This window comes from Corylus avellana, chromosome 3, assembly GCF_965113065.1.
Source record: "Corylus avellana chromosome 3, dhCorAvel1.hap1.2, whole genome shotgun sequence".
Lineage (NCBI taxonomy): Eukaryota > Viridiplantae > Streptophyta > Magnoliopsida > Fagales > Betulaceae > Corylus > Corylus avellana.
Window position 1 is genome coordinate 19101960 of NC_142492.1, and position 7424 is coordinate 19109383.

The 7424-nt window shown below is 32.4% G+C and overlaps 1 pseudogene; it reads right to left on the bottom strand.

The window, feature by feature from the left end:
* Positions 1-3571: 3571 nt before the first annotated feature.
* Positions 3572-4890, bottom strand: LOC148586884 (uncharacterized; annotated as a pseudogene).
* Between the last annotated feature and the right edge of the window lie 2534 nt (positions 4891-7424).

Sequence of the window (7424 nt, forward strand, 5' to 3'; positions counted from 1 at the left end):
AGTATCACTTATTTTTTCAGGACATGTGTTTTTGCATACAAGTTCGGGATATGATATGCCCCACATTTGCTCATTCAGGTATTCCTTCCCTCTTGCTCTTGTTTTTCGATTCTATATACACATTGGGGACAATGTATGATTCAAGTTTGGGGGTAGGGAAGAATAAAACACTGTCCAAAATTCTTGCTATGTTATTCTTGAGCATGCAATTGATTTTAAAATTCTAATTTGTATTTCTTTGGTGAGCGTAACATGATGAACACATGACCAATTGACTAGGAGATTTATAGTTTTGTTACTTTCTTTGGCAACATGAGATATTACTTGTTTCAATTTAATTCTCACAAGCACACTAGCACGTAGTCTATGGAGTATGAAATCTGAGATCAGTTATGTTTATTGTCAATGTCTTTGAATGTAGTTGGATAACTTGTTGGAGGAGTAACCTTGGCATGATAATTTAAAAAAAAAATAATAATAATAATAATAATATTGATCACTTTGAGCTTTTCATTGAGTAACCGGACATCTTGCCTCATTAAGCAATGAGTGTTCGCGTCAAAAGGTTGGAAGTTTGATTTAATTAATAACATGGCTAGTTTAACTTCGTAGCCTTTTTGACTCGAGTTAGTAAGCCCTTAGGGGTGTTTACACCTAATGCCCTAGAGCCATCTGGTTTGGGAGTCATTTGCTTAACGCTCGATACATGGATCAATTGGAAAGCTTAAGGGACCTAAGCACTGCACTGCATGCATATTAAATTGATCGTTCATTGTATTTTTCATCCAATTATTTGATGTCCATTAGTGTTATATCAACATTTTTATCACATCACATTAAACTAACTTCTTTAAAAGCTTTATTTTTAAGGATGAGACACTGACCAGATGTTACAAATTTGAACTGAAATATATGGAAGGATCCATTTTAAATCAGAGAAAAAATCAAGTTGTCAAAGTTAATTTTAAAAAATTGGAAGTGATCACAAAATGTGTGTTTATTTAAAGATTTATCATACATTTAAGTGAAAATTTAAAGCAATTTTTGGATTTTAATGTAATTTAAAATTGCTACCTTGACTTCTAAAAAAAACAAATTGCGCTTGTAATTAGACTTGTTGAGATTAGGTCATTAACCGACATAATCCCGATTTTGAATATAGTTAGTGCCACGTCAACATTTTTAACTTTTATTTTTAAGTAACGAGCTTGAAACCCGTGCAATGCACTAGTTCGTTTTTAAAAATGATTGGAATGAAAATAATAATAATAATAATAATAATAATAATAATAATAATTAGTGGATGAATAAATGACAAGAAGAAAAAAAAAGTTTCAAGTCGGAAGCAAAAAAAAAAAAAGGAATGCCAAAGGGAAAAAATTTAGCACTTGGAGTATGGCCAGAACATAATCATAAAAAATAAATAGACCCAGATACCCAAATTCTATTCAAAAAAGAGATACAAGTTAAATTAAAAAAATTAAAGAAACCGATAGTTAGTGTAGTTTCACTAGTTGGTGTAATTTCATTAGAAACTCAAATAAAGATTAAAAATATAAGATTTCTGAATTTTTAAATAATCATAATGAATCCCAAAACCGCCCACTCCCAAAGCCGCTTTTGTAGGTGTAATTTCACTTTCAATTCTTTTTGCAACATGACTAAAGAAAAAGAAATTAATATTACCTTCATAAATCAAAGCAACATATAAGAAAAATAACCGCTCGAGAAATCAATTCCTATTCTTTCCTACGTATACAAAGCTCAAGATCAAATAAGAAAATTAAAATAATCAACATCTAACCACCTCTTAATACTAATTTAGATATTAATTATATCAACAAAAATAGATTCGCTTTGATAGCCTAATTCATCTGCGTGCTTTGTCAAGCAAACTTCATTGACAAACACAATTAATAACCCCAAGAGTTGTTTCACAACATCACGTAACTTTGACGCAAGAAATATAACAGAGAGAGATAGATAAAACCTGTGCGTTTCGTCGTCAATGGGAGAGAGGGAAGATGGATTTTGACAGTGGGTTGGGGTTTTGAAATTTGGGGGATTTTGATGGGGGTAACTCGTCACTGGAGATGTGGGTGGCTCATCGTCAGCGGTGCTTGGCATTCGTGGTCTCCGGTGGCCAGTTGTCAGTGAGGGGAGAGGGAAGAGGGAAGAGGAAAGAGAGAGATTTGTCTGAAAATGTTGGAAGAGTGTTTATAACCTGGGAAGAGAGAGAGAGAGTCACGACTCACGCGTGCCGCGGCGTGCGTTTTCTAACCTAAAAAGTTTCAATTTTTAATTTTTTTTAAGTAAAAAATTAAAAATTCATGTATGGGGTTTGGTGTTAAAAATACAATTCACGTGAATGGGGTTTGGTGTTACAGTTAAAAAAATAATAATAGAACTGCTTTTTTAAAAAAAAAAAAAAAAAAAAAAAAGTGAGAAATATGAGGGTCACTAGTTGGGATGGCACATGCTTGGTTCCCTGTGTTATGTATCACTATAATTGTGATAGAAAAACATATGGCATCTTTTTATTCTATTAACAACTCACCAAACTAAGATTTTCGACATTTTAAAATGGACATGTTAGCAGCTAGGAGAGCACATTATTACTCAGCACCAAGCTGGAAATCATTTTGAAATTGCAATAAGGTAGCTCGTCTCGGGAATAAGAAAAACCAGTAGCTAAGAGATTACCATCATTCAACACTAAAATTATTCCATGATGGCCGCAAAGAGCCAACAGGTCTTTCTATTTATGGACATTCTATAATAAGATAATAATACTCTACACAAATACCAAATCAAATCCTAAATTAAAAGTCTAACGAAACAAAATAAGCACAATGGATAAGCCAAGTCATTAGCAAAAATCAGCTACATGTATTCTCCTACTTTGAGTTCTCGTATATTTAGAGCCTGTTTGGAATTGTGGTGGAAAATAGAGCTTTTGAATATAGAACTTTTGCTTGTGAGCTTTTGTCAAAAGTGCTATTACTGAAAAGCTGTTACATATTTGGTAACCGCATGTCTTAAGTGCTTTTTTGTTGTTACTGATGTTTGGTGACAAAACAAAAAAAAAGTGCTTTTAGTTGCAAAAATTACAATAAAGGACATGTAATGATTTTTTTTTTTTTTTTAATATAGGCTGAAAAAAAAATCATTATGTGACACCAAATATATGTCATTTTACGTGAAATCATTACATGTTTTTCAATAAAGGCCTAAGGTTGGTAACGGTTTTTTTTTTTTTTTTTTTTTTCATTTTATACGAACCTTTTTATATAAAAATGGTTAATGTTAGCTTTCACAAGTAAAAATTATTTTGTAATGGTTTATGTAATAAAACTTCAACATTTTCTTTCTTTTGTACGTACTTATATGTAATAAAAAGTGATGTCAATCATTTTCTTTCTTTCTTTTTTTAAATTATTCAAATTATTTAACACACTTTTTAACACCACAACACTTCAAAGTATTTAACACATAAAAAAGAACATTCAAGGAGATCCTTACAACATTTTAAGTACTTTATAAAAAGAATAATAATAAATAAAAAAAAACATTAATGGGTTATAAGTAGATTAGTAATATGATCATGCTCAATGTTCATAGAATTTTCACATGATGTCTCTAATTGTTGTATGCTTGACTCATCTTGTGCTTCGTCATCGCCTATACTGTCAGTAGGTAGTAAATCCTCATCATCATCATATGGTTGGAACTCAGTATCATTTATTGCATGCTTCCTAATGGAGTTATGAAGAGCCATAGACGCCTTCATGATTTTCACTTGTTTATCATAAGGAAAACTCGGCATGCAATGCAATAACGTCCACTTATTTTTCCAAACTCCAAATGTTCTTTCAGTAGTGCATCTAAGTGATGAATGTGCATGATTAAAAATTTCATGCATACCCCTCGGTTGGCTTCCTCGACGAAAGTCTGGTAGATGATACCGCTCTCCTTTGTATGGCCCCATGTATCCCTTCATATGAGAATATCCTGCGTCTACCAAGTAATACTTTCCTACAAAAAATATACGAATAACAGTCATTTTTTTTTTTTTTTGCATGTATAATTCATAATTGTTATTTTTATTAAATACAAACCACTAGGTGGGTGTGGAAATCACAATTCTTCCTTTCGAATAGCTTCCAAAAAAATACGTGTATCATGTGCAGTTCCTTCCCATCCAACTCAAACAAAGGTGAAACACATTCGAAAATCACAAACAGCCATAACATTCTGAGTATGAGTCCCTTTTCGACCAATATATGGTATTTGTTTTGATGGAGAAATTTTAACTAGCACATGGGTTCCATTAATGGCTCCAATACAATCTTTGAAGTATGGCCAATATCGCTCATCATCATGAATTTTGCTTGGAACATCCCTAAACTCCCTATCAATAGGATTAATAATGTTAATCGCCATTCTTGAAACGGCCATTAAAACATGAGTAAAATGTCTACTAACTGTTTGTCCTGAATGTTGAAACCTTTTTTGAACTATTCTATTCCAAAACCCATGGCCTAAAGTATTCAAAAATATAGCTACCAACTCTTCAACAGTTAATTTCCTAGTACCTCTTAAATGATATATTTCCTTCAACTCTTTACACAAGTAAAGGAATACATGTATTTCCATTCTGAAATTTTGTTTGCACCTATCAAGATTACCTTGTACAATCTCCATAACCCACTTATAACCTATTTGAGAAGATGTCCTACAAGGTTCCTTTGCAATATATGGCATATAATAGTTCTCAACAAATTCTACTGCTGCAGCTGCTAGAATAAAAACATCATTTTCATTTTCCTCTTCAACATAATCACTATCACTTGTATCATCTTGAGTACTACTATAATCACTATTGTCCATATCAGTAAGGAAAACAAATAAAGAAATAAACACAAAATAAATATATAAGCACCCATAAAAATAAGAAAAAGTGATATCTACGTAGTTATGAAATATTATAATATACTCACCTTAGTACACAAATCAACACATATAAAAAAATAACATTCAAATAGATCCTTAAAACTTTTCAAATAGTTCATAACAAACCAACATTAAAGAATAACAACATTATTCCATGCTACGATGATTAATTTTGCTATTTCTCATTCGCTTGATAAAGTCAATCTGCAACCATGACTCTTTAATAGTCATAAATATCGTTCTATGTGATCTCTTAAGAAATATCTCTGCTGCAAACTTAAGGATGTCAATATCATTTTATCTTTCAACAATCCCCCGAACAACATCCATAACCTCTTCAATATTACATCCAGGTTTATCGTAGCTCTTAGATGTCACTGTAGTCTTACTTTCTATTACATCACAAATACGGCTCAAATGTTGACTAACGATTTGAACTCCTTTTTTTTTTTTTTTTTTCTTACATTGAACCATAAGACCCAACTTCTTATTTCCTTTATCCCGCGTATCTCAATCAGCAGGAATATCATCAATGCCATGTGTATTTAGATTTGGTTCATCATCCAAAACATCTTCACCTTCTAGAACATTGCCATCTTCATCAAAGTTGACATCTACATCATCTACGACACCAATATCATTAGGAACCAACCCTACGGATGGTGCCCAAGATCCCTCCCCGGTGGCAGTTATATCTCTAAACAATATTTCCACCTTTATAGCATAAGCCAAACTTGCCGTACGAAACTTGGTTGCTTCTGGAACTTCATGTAGTTAGGTATATGTAAAAATCAATAATAGTCATTTTATAAACCATTTAAACAAAAACAACTAAGTAAAAATATAATACCTGCAATTTTTTTTCCCACCAATCATCAGGCGCATCAATTGTCTTTTTCACCGGATCGCATCTAGGGCTAGTTTCCTTACCTATCAATCTCTTCCAAATGTTCCACTCTTTTTTCAAACTATCCCACTTGTACTTTAGTTGTTTATAACAATATTGTTTTCCAGTTTTTTCATTAAATCTATTTATCACATTTTTTTCATCCTGTCTTATTGAAATGTGTTCCTGGGCAGTTGTCAGCATGAATCTCAGTAATACATATATCAAGATAATCTTCTAAATTTTTTCAGTCCAAACTACTTTCTTTATATGAGTATCTGCAGTAACAGCAGCAATGTTGCTTTGACCTTTTTTACTCATATTTGTCACACAATAAATAAGTTGATAAAATTATAAATGAAAAAGTATGTTAAACACTATTAAAAATTAATAATTTTTTTTAAGTGCTGGCTTTGATAAAATGCAAAAAAAAAAAAAAAAAAAAAAAAAAAAAAAAAAAAAAAACATATTGACATGAAAAACATGCATGTCCACAAACAAAAGGGCAACAATAAGCAATATTATCTCAAAACAAGTAACTACTATTATTAACTAATATTACTTTTTGGAGAACTCAATTAAAAAAGTATAGATCAAAAGAGTCAACAATGGTATAAAAATCCACAGTAAAGTAAAAAAAAGAAAGAAAAAAAAAAGTTGAAGGAAAAAATGACAAATTCGTATCTACCCCACGTGGGAGCTCTTCACAATGCAGATACCACACATTGCCCAAGACCAGCTACACCATGCGTGCTTACTGCTCACTTGTTCTCTTTACCCAACTGAAAAAATTGAATGGCTGATCATTCATTGTATGAAGTTTTTAAGACCTCACTAATCAGCCTTACACCAGCATCTGAGTCAGCAGAATCTAAGCTATAAGCGGGTGGGATAGGGGCAACAAAGGCATAAGAAGCAAAGACATAGGCTGTGTGGGCACTAGTCATATTAGCGGTCAATATGGTATGGGAAGCTAGGATGGTATGGGCTGCACCATAATAAGCTACGACCCTAGTTCCTACGTAAGAATACCACTAGCACCTCTTAGATCTAGCCCTCTCTTTCCTGCTGAAACTAGATGTACTTCTGGTGCTTTTGTTCCCAACAATTATTACCTTAACACCCCAAAGCCATCTTCTTTATCTTCTTTTCCCTTTTACCCTCTGTATTTTTTCTTCTCTGCAGGTCCCTCTCTTATTTTTTATTCTCTTTATTTTTTCTAATACTCTTTGCTACGGGTCTCTCTCTTATGTTTAGTTCTTTCATCCTACATCTTGTAAAGCCATCTTCTTTATCTTCTTTTCCCTTTTATCCTCTGTATTTTTTCTTCTCTTTATTTGTTCTAATACTCTTCTCTGTAGGTCTCTCTCTTATGTTTAGTTTTTTCAATTTACATCTTGCAAACTTCTTTTATATATATCAAGATTTGAACAAAAGAGATGAAAATAATCAAAAATCAAACGACCTCACTGGAACGAGATGAACTTCTACTTGATCCTCTCTCCTCGTAGCGGCTCTTAACTACGGCAGAATGATACCTTTAGTTCAAGGTGATGCTTATATATGGGTATGGTTGTCATTTGTT